General features: G+C 56.0%; 1 non-coding gene and 1 pseudogene across 1 annotated transcript; both read left to right on the top strand.

Moving 5' to 3' along the window:
* Positions 1-10,984: 10,984 nt before the first annotated feature.
* On the top strand, positions 10,985-11,142 carry LOC119264887. The gene has a single exon (XR_005131277.1). It is a non-coding gene; the product is annotated as a 5.8S ribosomal RNA (ribosomal RNA).
* A 408-nt stretch (positions 11,143-11,550) lies between these two features.
* LOC119264866 overlaps positions 11,551-15,000 on the top strand; it is a 6,669-nt pseudogene continuing 3,219 nt past the window's right edge.

Here is a 15,000-nt window from a genome sequence, read left to right as displayed (position 1 = left end):
CTTAGAAAAATTTCTGAGCTCCGGGCCCTGGGAGACCATAAAAACTTAGTCAAAATACGGGAGTGGGGAACATAGTGCAATTTCCGAATCGCCCTGGGAGACCATAAAAACTTAGTCAAAATTCGTAGGTGTGGGACTTAGAAAAATTTTGGAGCTCCGCGCCCTGGGAGACCATAAAAACTTAGCCAAAATTCGTAGGTGTGGGACTTAGAAAAATTTTGGAGCTCCGCGCCCTGGGAGACCATAAAAACTTAGTCATTTCCCCGAGGTGGGGAACATAGTGCAATTTCCGAGTCCCACTGGGAGACCATAAAAACTTAGTCATTTCCCCGAGGTGGGGAACATAGTGCAATTTCCGAGTCCCACTGGGAGACCATAAAAACTTAGTCATTTCCCCGAGGTGGGGAACATAGTGCAATTTCCGAGTCCCACTGGGAGACCATAAAAACTTAGTCATTTCCCCGAGGTGGGGAACATAGTGCAATTTCCGAGTCCCACTGGGAGACCATAAAAACTTAGTCATTTCCCCGAGGTGGGGAACATAGTGCAATTTCTGAGTCCCACTGGGAGACCATAAAAACTTAGTCATTTCCCCGAGGTGGGGAACATAGTGCAATTTCCGAGTCCCACTGGGAGACCATAAAAACTTAGTAATTTCCCCGAGGTGGGGAACATAGTGCAATTTCCGAGTCCCACTGGGAGACCATAAAAACTTAGTCATTTCCCCGAGGTGGGGAACATAGTGCAATTTCTGAGTCCCACTGGGAGACCATAAAAACTTAGTCATTTCCCCGAGGTGGGGAACATAGTGCAATTTCCGAGTCCCACTGGGAGACCATAAAAACTTAGTCGAAATCTATTAGTGGGGAACATAGTGCAATTTCCGAGTCCCACTGGGAGACCCATTTGTTAAAGTTTTTTAGGTCTACCAATGGCCTCGCGTCCGGGCGGCGCGGGCTGACTGGTTTAGCCCGAGGGGGAGTGCTTAAGTGTGGGCCAGATAGGTCCGTGAGGTGCGCTGGGTGTTTTCCCCGGGTCTTATGGGGGACTCCCATAATCCTGGGTCTTTCCCGTTCTGTGGGAGCTGGGTGTTTTCCCCGGGTCTTATGGGGGACTCCCATAATCCTGGGTCTTTTCCCCGTTCTGTGGGAGCTGGGTCTTTTCCCCGGGTCTATTGGGGGACTCCCATAATCCTGGGTCTTTTCCCCGGGTCCCTGGGTGTATGGGTCCTTGGGCATTGTGGATCTCGGCCCCGGAGGAAGGTAGATTATCGGGGTTTTTAGCGTGTGAATGGGTCTTTGGGGCATGTTTGGGGAGTATGGGTCTTTGACCGGGGGAACGGCGAGTCCCGGGAGTTTGTAAGTTTGTGGGTCTGGTTCTCCGGTTCTCCGGGGAGTTTGGCTTCGGGGGTGGTACCGTTGTGTCGGTAAGCTCCGGGGGATAGATGGATAAAAATTTGGTTTGGCTGGGAGTAAGGAGGTGGGAGTCGTAGCCGGGTGAAGTTTGCGAAAAAGCGTCCGGGAACGGAGGCTCGTTTCTCGGCGGGCTTAGGAGGTGGACAACGGGCACCTGGGTATTTGTAAGCGGGCTTCCGAGAGGTTTGGAAGGATATGCGACTCGCGGGGGTCCGTTTTGAAATGGCTCGGGGGTGCCAGGCTCCTTCTTTTGCCCCCTGTCCCCGGAACTCCGGTTCTGTGGGAGTTAGCGGTTCGGTTCGAGTGGTGGTTGTAAGAGGGGGCGGAGGTAAGCGCCGGGTGAAAATTTGGTCCCGCTACGTGGCGGTCCCGGGAAGTTATTAAGCGTCAAAGTGGGGAAAGTGCGTTTCGGCACGTTCCGGAGGTTCTCGCTCCGGTTCTCCGGCGAGTAGCGGTTCGCCGGGGATACGGTCGTAAAGGGGAGATCCAGACGAGCCGAAGGAGACCGGTCCCGTGGCGGTAGGTGGCCGGACGGCGGAGAAATAAGGGTTTAAAGCCGGCCGGGAGTTTTTGGTCCGGGGGTCCTCCTGGGGGGGGGAGCTCCATAAGGGAGGGCGGCACGAGCCGGGACGAGCGTCCGGTGAAAAGTGTCCGAAAATCGGCTTGGTTTTGAGCAAAAGGGGCATGGGTGAAAAAATGTTCGAAAATTTGTCTATGTCGGAAATTTTTTGGGACTTAGCGCGATTTTTGAAAAACTTTTCAAAAATCGCGCTAAGTTTTTGTGGGTTCCCAGTGATCTTCGAAAATTTTTCTATGTCGGAAATTTTTTGGGACTTAGAAAAATTTTCGATGTTCGAAAATTTGTCTATGTCGGAATTTTTTTGGGACATAGACAAATTTTCGAAAAACTTTTCAAAAATCGCGCTAAGTTTTTGTGGGTTCCCAGTGATATTTGAAAATTTTTCGCCTAGGCGCTTTCATCCATGCTGCTCGCCGTACATCGCGTGCCCGAAGAGGTGCACCTTTTTCGGATAGGTTTTGAATTCGTCCGCGATTGGAGGATCTCCGTAGAAGTGGAAAAAGGAGAGGGGTACCATCCTATGTATAGGGGAGGTGTCTCGAAAACTGGCAATCACTGGGTCCAAGCACTTTGTGACTTTATGAGAATTTTTCTAAGTCCACATTATGGCGGGTATAGGAAATATTTTCTAAGTCCACATTATGGTGCGAATAAGCAGAACTGGACGATAAATGAAGCCAGAAAGACACACTCCCTAGGCGGCCTTAAAATCCCATATCCCCCGCCGTTCCCCGGAGGCCAAAGAGTGCGGACTCTTTGAAAATAAGTACCCGAAAGATGGTGTTCCATGTCGGATACGGGTGTTCCGAGGCCCGTTGACGACTCTTGGAGGTTCCTTTGAGCTCCATGCTCTGAATTAAACACGGACCGAGCATGTAAAGTGTCCGACAGAAGGCGTTCCACGTCGGATAAGGGTGTTCCCAGCCCCGCTGATTGATCTTGGTGGTTCCTTTGAGATCTAATTTGTGATCGAGGTGTCCGAAAGAAGGCGTTCCACGTCGGATAAGGGTGTTCCCAGCCCCGCTGATGGATCTTGGTGGTTCCTTTGAGCTCCATGCTCTGAATTAAACACGGACCGAGCATGTAAAGTGTCCGAAAGAAGGCGTTCCACGTCGGATAAGGGTGTTCCCAGCCCCGCTGATGGATCTTGGTGGTTCCTTTGAGCTCCATGCTCTGAATGAAACACGGACCGAGCATGTAAAGTGTCCGAAAGAAGGCGTTCCACGTCGGATAAGGGTGTTCCCAGCCCCGCTGATGGATCTTGGTGGTTCCTTTGAGCTCCATGCTCTAATTTGTGATCGAGGTGTCCGAAAGAAGGCGTTCCACGTCGGATAAGGGTGTTCCCAGCCCCGCTGATGGATCTTGGTGGTTCCTTTGAGCTCCATGCTCTGAATGAAACACGGACCGAGCATGTAAAGTGTCCGACAGAAGGCGTTCCACGTCGGATAAGGGTGTTCCCAGCCCCGCTGATGGATCTTGGTGGTTCCTTTGAGCTCCATGCTCTAATTTGTGATCGAGGTGTCCGAAATAAGGCGTTCCACGTCGGATAAGGGTGTTCCCAGCCCCGCTGATGGATCTTGGTGGTTCCTTTGAGCTCCATGCTCTGAATGAAACACGGACCGAGCATGTAAAGTGTCCGACAGAAGGCGTTCCACGTCGGATAAGGGTGTTCCCAGCCCCGCTGATGGATCTTGGTGGTTCCTTTGAGCTCCATGCTCTAATTTGTGATCGAGGTGTCCGAAAGAAGGCGTTCCACGTCGGATAAGGGTGTTCCCAGCCCCGCTGATGGATCTTGGTGGTTCCTTTGAGCTCCGAAAAATTTTCTAAGTCCACATTATGGTGGGTCTTTGGCAGTTCCCCGGAGATATGGAAGTGATGAGAGAGTTCCAGAGAGTGATGGGTCTTTGGCAGTTCCCCGGAGATATGGAAGTGATGAGAGAGTTCCAGAGAGTGATGGGTCTTTTGGCAGTTCCCCGGAGGTATGGAAGTGATGAGAGAGTTCCAGAGAGTGATGGGTCTTTTGGCAGTTCCCCGGAGATATGGAAGTGATGAGAGAGTTCCAGAGAGTGATGGGTCTTTTGGCAGTTCCCCGGAGGTATGGAAGTGATGAGAGTTCCAGAGTGATGGGTCTTTGTCAGTTCCCCGGAGGCATGGATGTTTAAACCTCCAGAGCGATGGGACTTTGAAGTTTCCCCCCGTAAATATGGATGTCGTGGAGTCCATGGCGGTGGGTCTCTGAAAGTTCCCGGGGTCTCTGGATGTGGTGACTTCCATCTCGCTGGGTCTCTGAAGTTCCCGTGGTCTCTGGATGTTCATGACTTCCATCTTGCTGGGTCTTTGTCAGTTCCCCGGAGGCATGGATGTTTAAACCTCCAGAGCGATGGGACTTTGAAGTTTCCCCCCGTAAATATGGATGTCGTGGAGTCCATGGCGGTGGGTCTCTGAAAGTTCCCGTGGTCTCTGGATGTTCATGACTTCCATCTTGCTGGGTCTTTGTCAGTTCCCCGGAGGCATGGATGTTTAAACCTCCAGAGCGATGGGACTTTGAAGTTTCCCCCCGTAAATATGGATGTCGTGGAGTCCATGGCGGTGGGTCTCTGAAAGTTCCCGGGGTCTCTGGATGTGGTGACTTCCATCTTGCTGGGTCTCTAAAGTTCCCGTGGTCTCTGGATGTTCATGACTTCCATCTCGCTGGGTCTCTAAAGTTCCCGTGGTCTCTGGATGTTCATGACTTCCATCTCGCTGGGTCTCTAAAGTTCCCGTGGTCTCTGGATGTTCATGACTTCCATCTCGCTGGGTCTCTGAAGTTCCCGGGGTCTCTCTGGATGTCGTGACTTCCTCCGTCTCGCTGGGTCTCTGAAGTTCCCGTGGTCTCTGGATGTTCATGACTTCCATCTTGCTGGGACCTGATGCGAAAATTTTTCTAAGTCCACATTATGGTACCGGAACGGAGGTATGGATGTCATCCAAGGAAGGTTGATACGAGGGCCGGGGGGACTCTCGATAATGTTATCCCCCCCATACTAATGGAACGGAGGTATGGATCTTGGCAGGAACGGAGGTGTGGAAGGTGATACAATGTTATCCCCCCATACTGATGGAACGGAGGTGTGGAGCTCCGTATGGGTCATCCAAGGAAGGTGATACGAGGGCCGGGGGGACTCTCGATAATACTGATGGAACGGAGGTGTGGAGCTCCGTATGGGTCATCCAAGGAAGGTGATACGAGGGCCGGGGGGACTCTCGATAATGTTATCCCCCCATACTGATGGAACGGAGGTGTGGAGCTCCGTATGGGTCATCCAAGGAAGGTGATACGAGGGCCGGGGGACTCTCGATAATGTTATCCCCCCATACTGATGGAACGGAGGTGTGGAGCTCCGTATGGGTCATCCAAGGAAGGTGATACGAGGGCCGGGGGGACTCTCGATAATGTTATCCCCCCATACTAATGGAACGGTGTCCTGAGAGCCGGAGCTCGCTTTCCCACAGCGGGTTTTGGTTTGGAGGTTTCTCGGTGGGTTTAAAGTGATGGAATGACTGATCATTCCACTCCTGATGGAATGGACTACCGGGCCAGCCAGGGTGATGACCGCTGTCCGGCGCAAAGATCCGCGTCGCTATGGGCAAGTGAGTTCTCCCCACCTTAGCTTGGCTAGCCTCTCAGAGAATTGCGCAGACTTGTGGGTCAGCCCCGAAAGATGTGGTCGGATGTAAAGCGTCCCTTATCGCGCATGTCTTTGGCACGATGGAGAGTGAGTGGACGGCTCTCCATAAAATGACGAAAGATGGAAAGTGTCCCTTATCCCCCCGCGGGGGTCACTTTTCCCCAAGCTTCGCTCGAAGATGACAGCGGGTGGGTGATAGCGTGATAGCGTATGTCGGGTCTTTGGCACGAAGATCCATAAAATGTGATTGACGAAAGATGGTGATATAGCGTATGTCGGGTCTTTGGCACGAAGACCGATAAGTGACGAAAGATGGCTCGTTGTGGTTGGCCTGGAACCTCCATGGATGGAGAGTGATGGTAGTGCATGGTCGGATGGAAAGTGTCCCTTATCCCCCCGCGGGGGTCACTTTTCCCCAAGCTTTGACAGCGGGTGGGTGATAGCGTGGGCTCTTCAAAGCTCCGTGCGATGGGTCTTTGGCATTATCTTCCACAAGACCGCCATGGACGGATCTTGGTCGTTCTCCGAGACCTCAACGGATGGATCGTGGTTGGTTCCCGGAGTCATCTACGGATGTTACTCTTGCGGTGCGGCTCGGCCTCCAAAGTAGGATCTGCGCGGTTCGCCTCGACCTCCACGGATGGCTCGTTGTGGTTGGCCTGGAACCTCCATGGATGGAGAGTGATGGTAGTGCATGGTCGGATGGAAAGTGTCCCTTATCCCCCCGCGGGGGTCACTTTTCCCCAAGCTTTGTTCGAGCGGGGGGTGATGGGGTGATAGCGTATGTCGGGTCTTTGGCACGAAGATCCATAAAATATATATATAGCGTATGTATGCCGGGACTCGCTGGCCCACGGCGTGTCTTTTGGCTGGATGGTTCCCCGGTGGGGTTAAGTGATGGCGAGAGTGCGGGGACTCTCGATAATCAAAAAATACCCTGGAGATGGATTGGCATACCGGGCTCGCCAGGGGTTTTTAAGGCCAAAGCCCGGCGCAGTCCTTGCGCCGCTATGGGCTTTTGTGTTCCTCCCCGCCTTTGCGAGCCAGCCTCAAGGGGGAAGACCCGTCAGTGGTCTTAGCCCCGACCGATCTTAGAAGCGACGCCAAACAGGTCCGTTGTTTACAGAGTTCGTCTTACCCACGGGGGAGAACGCCGTAAGCGCTGCTCCGGAGGTTTTTCAGGTGGGGTGGTTGAAACAATGTTTTCTGGGTTCCGGCGTCCCAGAGGGGCAAAAAAATCTATCCACTACTCTTACAGCCCCCAGCCGCCCCTCCGGCTTTATACTGAAGGAGCCGTGGTTTACTGGTTTCTCATCCCTATGAATCAAATGTGTTTCCTTGTTCTCAAATAAAGTCTCCCCTCCTCGGGGAGGAGAAACCCATGTTTATAAGCGTCCGTGGGCGCGGGCCCACGACACGCACCGTTGGGTGATTATGCACGGAGAGAGGTCTGGGCCCAGGCCTGGGACCGGAGAGGGATAGTAGACGCGGCGTTCTTTCCCCACCCCGGCCTCGTCCCGAAAATGGCTAGGAGAGAGGTGTTAAAGCGTCTATAGTAAGGGACTTATATATATATATATATGCTCGATAACCACCCCCCAAGCCGGAAAAATGCGTAACACTTAATCTTCCCAGGGAACGTTCACGAAAGGGAAGCCGGCAGAAAGAGACCCATGGGGAGGTTGGATGTGGTCCCGCTTGTCACCACCTTGGCCGTAAGAGGGACGGGGTTAACGGGTAAGGATTGGCGTCGGGTGAACTCCATCGAACGCAGGAAGCGACACGCGGTGCTGAATATGGGGCGGATGAACCTCCACCGTGGGGTTTCCTTCCATGAAAAGCTCTGTGTATCGCAGCGGACCAACCGCGAAAGAGGTATGAGACCGTACGACCCCTGAACCGCACGGGTGACTGGCGTTAAGCCGGCATGTTCTATGTTACGGCCTGCGAGTGACTGTGTCGGCCGGGTGCAACGCGTCTTTGCTGGGAGTAGCGGTAACCGCGAAGGGGTAATGGCCCGTACGACCCCTGAACCACATGGCGATTTGCGTAAAGCCAGCATTGGGCTGTCGGGGCTCTTGTTACGGCCGGTGAGAAACTGTGGAGGTCGGGTGAACCACACGGTGACTCGCGTTAAGTCGGCATAGGGCCATTCCGCGGTTCTTGTTACGGCCTGTGAATCGCTGTGGAGGCTGGGTGCAACGAGTCTTTGCTCGGATAGCGGTTGCGGTGCGCATCCCGCCAGGGTCGCGGACGAGGCGGACGTATGTTCCCAGAACCGCATTTGGGGGCCCTCTTTTGGGTTTCCCCGAGGCTGGCAGGTTGTAACGTCCGCTTCGGAAGTGACTTTTTGGCGTAAAACTGGCCGCGAGCGCCACGGATGGGACCCCTGAACCACACGGTGACTCGCGTTAAGCCGGCATGTTCTATGTTACGGCCTGCGGGTATCGTGGAGGCTGGGTAGACGCGTCCGTGGCTTGACCGCAGGTGGCCACCAAAAATTTTTTCTATTTCTCCGGGCCCCCGTGCTGGGCCATGGACCAGGTTTTCTGGGACGGGCCCGTCACCCAGCTTCGGAGGATGGCGGCTTTCCGAAGCTCCGCCACTAAACTACCTGGTTGATCCTGCCAGTATTATATGCTTGTCTCAAGGATTAAGCCATGCAAGTGTAAGTTCACACGGGACTGGTGACAGTGAAACTGCGAATGGCTCATTAAATCAGTTATGGTTCCTTTGACCCGCTACACACGTTTGTCCGTTGGATAACTGTGGTAATTCCAGAGCTAATACATGCTGACCCATGGCCGACCGCGTGGTTCGCCCGACTCCCGTACGCCGCCCTCCCCGTTCTCTTCTCTTTTTCTGGCGCGGGAGAGAGAGTGCGGTGTAGGCGGCCGGGCCCGAGGTGTTTCCTTAGCGGGAGGCTTGCATTTATCAGATCCGTACACCCATGGCACCGGTGACTCCAGATAACTTCGGGCCGATCGCACGGTCTCTTGAGCCGGCGACGTATCATTCAAGCACCTGCCCTATCAATTTTCGACGGCAGTGTATTGGACTTCCATGGTTACGACGGGTAACGGGGAATCAGGGTTCGATTCCGGAGAGGGAGCCTGAGAAATGGCTACCACATCCACGGAAGGCAGCAGGCGCGCAAATTACCCATTGCCGACACGGCGAGGTAGTGACGAAAAATACGGGCGCGGGTCTCTGAAAAGTTGGCTTCGTGACTGTGACTGAGCCGAATCCAAACCCATCGGTGAAGCTCCATTGGAGGGCAAGGCTGGTGCCAGCAGCCGCGGTAATTCCAGCTCCAATAGCGTATATTAAAGTTGCTGCAGTTAAAAAGCTCGTAGTTGGACTTGCGGTGTGGGGGGAACGGACCGGCGGCCCCCCCCCTCCTTGATGGTCGTGCGCTGCGTTCCGCCGCCCCCCCACCTCTCCTCGCCGGCGCTCCCCGGAGGCTCTTGGTTGAGTCTAGTCTGGGCATGAAGCACGGCAAGCGTTTACTTTGAACAAATCGGAGTGCTCAAAGCAGGGCTTACGCCTTCTTTTGGTTGACCGCCCAGCAAGGAATAATGGAATAGGGCCTCTCTGGTCCTGTGGTTCCATGGGTTTGTAAAGGACCGGAGGCAATGATTAAGAGGGACGGCCGGGGGCATTCGTACTGTGCCGATAGAGGTGAAATTCTTTGACCGGCGCATGACGGACAAGAGCGAAGGCATTTGCCAAGAATGTTTTCGTTAATCAAGAACGAAAGTCGGAGGCGCGAAGACGATTAGATACCGTCGTAGTTCCGACCGTAAACCATGCCGACCCGCAATCCGGCGGCGTCCAGACCTGTAACGACCCGCCGGGCAGCGTCAACGGGAAACCTTGAGTCTATGGGTTCCGGGGGGAGTATGGTTGCAAAGCTGAAACTTAAAGGAATTGACGGAAGGGCACCACAAGGAGTGGAGCTTGCGGCTTAATTCGACTCAACCCGGAGCAACCTACCCGGCCCGGACACTGATAGGATTGACAGATTGATAGCTCTTTCTCGATTCAGTGGGGTGGTGGTGCATGGCCGTTCGTAGTTCGTGGAGCGATCTGTCTGGCTGATTCCGATAACGGACGAGTCCCCGGCGTGTTAAATAGTTCTGCGGCCACTATTTTGGTCGTAGCTAACTTCTTAGAGGGATACGCGGCGAGGCGTAAGCCGTGCGAGATGGAGCAATAACAGGTCTGTGATGCCCTTAGATGTCCGGGGCTGCACGTGAGTTACAATGACCGGTTCAGCGGGATCCTCCACTGAGAGGCTCATCTTGGAGGCGATCCGGTAGAACCCCGGAACGTGCCCGGGATTGGGGATTGGAACTGTTCCCCATGCACGAGGAATTCCAAGTAGGCGCGAGTCACCAACTCGCATCGATTAAGTCCCTGCCCTTTGTACACACCGCCCGTCGCTACTACCGATGGGATGGTCGGGTGAGGTTTTTGGATCGGGCCCCCATAAATGGGGGACGCAGCCTTCCCTAGGAGAGGCCCGAGAAGCTGATCAAACTTGGCTATCTAGAGGAAGTAAAAGTCGTAACAAGGTTTCCGTAGGTGAACCTGCGGAAGGATCACACTCGTCTACCCGGGGGGGGGGGGGGGGCAAGACTCTCCCTGCCCCGGTCGTTGTGAAAACCAAACCCCCGCCGAGAACGGGCACGTTGGTTGTCGAGACCCGTCGGATGGGGTTGCTCTCGCTCTCGCTCTCTCTCTCTCTATCTCTGGTTCGGTTGTGGGAGTTTTTGATGTGAAGGTGTCCGGGGCTGGTAAGCGCTCGAAGAAGCCCTTCTCCCGGCTCTCTCTCTCCATCTCTCTCTCCTGCACCTTTCCGAGAAAGGAAGTGGGGTGGGTCGGTTTAGCCCCTCTACCTTCGGCCGGCTCCCTCCTGTGTCCGTCGGTGTCATGATTTTGGGCCTTCGGTCTCCTATGTTCCATCCCGGTCGGGTACCCGCTTACCGCTGAGCGCGTTCCGCCAGCCCCCCGTTCCGTCCGCGGATCGGATGCAGGCAGGCGGGCGCGGGGAGCGAGGGTTTTGAAGACCCCCCCTTGATCCTGGGGAAACGCTGTGGCTCTACTCGTTAGAGTTGGCGGCGGAGCCCAGGTTAGGGGGGCGCCCGGTCTATCATGTCCGTCCCACTATGAGAAAGGGCGCTGGTTCCACTTTTTCCAGTTAAAATATCCATCCTGGATGAGATGAGACTAACGCCTTAGCCCATGGTGTGGAACTCTCGTCGAACACTTTGTGTGAATATTGGGCCTTATAACACACCCATGAAAAAGCATTTTACTACTCTTAGCGGTGGATCACTCGGCTCGTGCGTCGATGAAGAACGCAGCAAACTGCGAGAATTGATGTGAATTGCATTACTTTCACAGATCATCGACATTTCGAACGCACATTGCGGCCCAGGGGCCCGAATCCTGGGCCACGTCTGTCCGAGTGCCGTGGTTTCGTATCTATCGGACCGGTCCTCTCCGGAGGCCGGACCGCGGTTGGAGGTTTCGCAGGCCACCCCCCCCAGGTCGGCCTTTGTCCTCCTAAATGCAGACGGCCCGACTCGCGCGGGCCTCGGTGTCGGCCAGTCCTGGTTCTCTCTCGAGAGAGAGTTCCAGGCGGCACGTCGGGGGAGAAAAAAAGGCTCCTCTATTCCCCATACCCCCGTCGGACGGGAGGGTTTTTTGTTTCCCGCTGGTTGTGTGGTTCGGTGCGGAGCGGATGGGGATCTCCCCATCCACACCCACCTTGTGGACACCCATAAACCAGCGAAGAGAGAGAAGCCCGGCCCGACCCCTTCGGTGGATGGAGAAAAAAAAAAGGAGGCCTGATTATTTTTCCCCGACCCCTTCCGTATAGCGGCCTCGGCTCAGGCGAGACAACCCGCTGAACTTAAGCGTATCAGTAAGCGGAGGAAAAGAAACTAACCAGGATTCCCCTAGTAGCGGCGAGCGAAGAGGGAAGAGCCCATCGCCGAATCCCCTGTTTCCCCGATAACGGGTGGGGGACATGTGGCGTATAGAAGAACGTCTCCGGTCACGGCGTGCGGCCCGATGGTCAAAGTCGTTAACGAAATTTGCCCCCACTCCCAGAGATGGTGTGAGGCCCGTGTATCGGCCATCGGCCCCGCCGGCGTGCCGTTCTTCTCGGAGTCGGGTTGTTTGGGAATGCAGCCCAAAGTTGGGTGGTAAACTCCATCTAAGGCTAAATACTGGCACGAGACCGATAGCGAACAAGTACCGTGAGGGAAAGTTGAAACCAGAACTTTGAAGAGAGAGTTCAAGAGAACGTGAAACCGTTAAGAGGAAAACGCATGGGCGCCGTGTAGTCCACCCCTCGGAAGAGTCAACCTTGCCGCTCGCTCTCCACGTCGGCTCGTCCGCGTGTCTTCCTCGGGGCTCGGGTCAGGTCTCATCCTTTCACCCTTCTGCTCGCTGTGGGTGTCCACGGAGGGGTGAGGCCACCGACCTGGGTCCGTCGGAGGTAGGCCGCGGTCCCGGCGCGCCGAGGCAGCGGTCGGGCGCATTTCTTCCGAGTCGTGGTGCGCCGCGACCGGCTCTGGTTCGGCTTGGAAGGGTTCGGGGGCGAAGGTGGCCGAGCGGGTTTTGGGGGGGGGAGAGAATGTTTTCTTTTTCCCCTCTCCCCCGTCTTTGTCGGCTTTACAGCGCCCTCCCGCTCTCACTTCGCCGATTACCGGGGCCGAGGAGCCTGGGAGATGATTAGTTAGATTTCAGCCCGACCCCGTGTCTTGCTCTCAATCCACGTGGGCGAGATGCGGGAGGGGGGTCCCTTCGGCCTCCGGCGCGGCTGTCGACTGGGCTCGGACTGTCCACAGTCCCCGTCCGACTGCGCCGCGCCGCTGGGCTGAGGTGAGGCCTCAGAGGGTTCATTTGGAAAGCCCGGGGTCTGCGGCGAAACGGTTTCCCATGCGACCCGTCTTGAAACACGGACCAAGGAGTCTAACGCGTGCGCGAGTCAAAGGGCTCGTACGAAACCCCACGGCGCAATGAAAGTAAGTTTTTTTTGGTGGGATCCCCCCCCTCCGGGGCTCGGGGGCGCACCACCGGCCCGTCTGCCCCCTTTTTGTCCGCCGCGGGGGGTGATGGAGCTTGAGCGCACGCGGCAGTACCCGAAAGATGGTGAACTATGCCTGAGCAGGGTGAAGCCGGGGGAAACTCCGGTGGAGGCCCGAAGCGGTCCTGACGTGCAAATCGGTCGTAAGACTTGGGTATAGGGGCGAAAGACTAATCGAACCATCTAGTAGCTGGTTCCCTCCGAAGTTTCCCTCAGGATAGCTGGCGCTCGTGACACAGTTTTATCCGGTAAAGCAATGATGTGAGGCGCTTGGGGCCGAAACGGACCTCACCCTACCCGTCAAACTTTAAATGGGTAAGAAGCCCGGCTCGCTGGCGTGGAGCCCGGGACGTGAATGTGAGTCGCCTAGTGGGCCACTTTTGGTAAGCAGAACTGGCGCTGCGGGATGAACCGAACGCTTGGGTTAAGGCGCCCGACGCCGACGCTCATCAGACCCCATGAAAGGTGTTGGTCGATATAGACATCAGGACGGTGGCCACGGAAGTCGGAATCCGCTAAGGAGTGTGTAACAACTCACCTGCCGAATTGACCAGCCCTGAAAATGGATGGCGCTGGAGCGTCGGGCCCATACCCGGCCGTCGCTGGCAAGTGGAAGTTACGCCGCGACGAGTAGGAGGGCCGCCGCGGTGGCAGGGAAGTGCGGGCGTGGGCTCGTGTGGAGCCGCCGCGGGTGCAGATCTTGGTGGTAGTAGCAAATATTCAGATGAGAGCTTTGAAGGCCGAAGTGGAGAAGGGTTCCGTGTGAACAGCAGTTGGACGCGGGTTAGTCGGTCCTAAGGGATAGGCGAACGCCGTTCGGATAGGCTGGGCGATGGCCTCCTTCGCCCCAGTTCGACCGAAAGGGAGTCAGGCCAAGATCCCTGAACCCGGAGGTGCGGAGAACGGCGCCGAAAGGTGCCCGCAGCGGTAACGCAAACGAACCTGGAGATGCCGGCGGGAGCACCGGGGAGAGTTCTCTTTTCTTGATCAAGGGCAGGGCGCCCTGGAATGGGTTCACCCCGAGATAGGGGCCTGCGCCCTGGAAAGCGCGGTCGTAATGGGCCGTGTTCGGTCAGCTCTCGCCGGCCCTTGAAAATCCGGGGGAGGCAGTGTAAATCTCGCGCCGGGCCGTACCGATATCCGCATCAGGTCTCCAAGGTGAACAGCCTCTGGCATGTTGGAACAATGTAGGTAAGGGAAGTCGGCAAGTTAGATCCGTAACTTCGGGATAAGGATTGGCTCTAAGGGCTGGGTCGGTCGGGCCCCGTTTTGAAGCGAGGCAGCGGTCCGTCGACGGAACGGGCGGGGGGGGTTTGTTTCGGCTTTTCCTCAGGCCCCCCCCTCCAGCAATACCCCGGAAAAATAAGTCCCTGATCTCGTACGAGCGTTTCCCCCCCCTTCCATGCACCGGCTCTTTGGCACCAGGCTCGGCCATGCAGGAGCGCCGCTCCACCCCCTCCTCCGCCCAACATGAAGGTTCGTCTCCCCCAAAGGGCTTTCGTCCGAGGGGGTTGTCGGGCCGTCCGTGGGCCGTCATCGCGGGCTTTTCGTTGCCGATTCGCTCATGCCGCCCGAATTCGCTCACCGCTCCTTATTGTATTTATTTATTTATCCCCGGTCCGCCGGGAGAAGGCCGGTGGGATGAGCCTGTGTGCGGCGTGGGTAGTCTCCGGCGTTCGTCTGCAAGCTGGGTGATGGCACGCGGATGGCTCTTCGCCCATCGGTGCGAAATAAGCCCTGGTTCTCGGGGGAGGCCACGGGAGCGTTGGAGAGCGGGCCAAAGGGAGGCCGTGCCGTAAGACGTGGCGAGCCCTCGTTAGGTTTAGCAGGTGGGCCGGTGTATAGTAGGGGGTTGGAAAGTTGCTCTGGTCGGGGTCGGGTCTTTGACCGGGGTATGGGCTGGGGGAAGAGCTGGTCTTGCCCCCCTACCCGCGGAGTGCGGCGTGGACCCGCCTGGCGGACTTACGGGAGCGCGGGCCCTGGGGACTTTTTCGGTTCTCTCCCGGGGAAGCTTTAGCCACACATGAATCGTGGCGCAGGGGCGACTCCGGTTTGGAGCCGAGGGTCCCCGGGGCCTTCCGACTGGCGTGTAACAGCTGACTTGGAACTGGCACGGACAAGGGGAATCCGACTGTTTAATTAAAACAAAGCATCGTGACGGTTCTAGCGGGATGTTGACACGATGTGATTTCTGCCCAGTGCTCTGAATGTCAAAGTGAAGAAATTCAACCAAGC

Source organism: Pygocentrus nattereri, chromosome 12, assembly GCF_015220715.1.
Source record: "Pygocentrus nattereri isolate fPygNat1 chromosome 12, fPygNat1.pri, whole genome shotgun sequence".
NCBI classification, from domain to species: Eukaryota; Metazoa; Chordata; class Actinopteri; order Characiformes; family Serrasalmidae; genus Pygocentrus; species Pygocentrus nattereri.
This window is presented reverse-complemented; position numbering and strand designations above follow the sequence as displayed.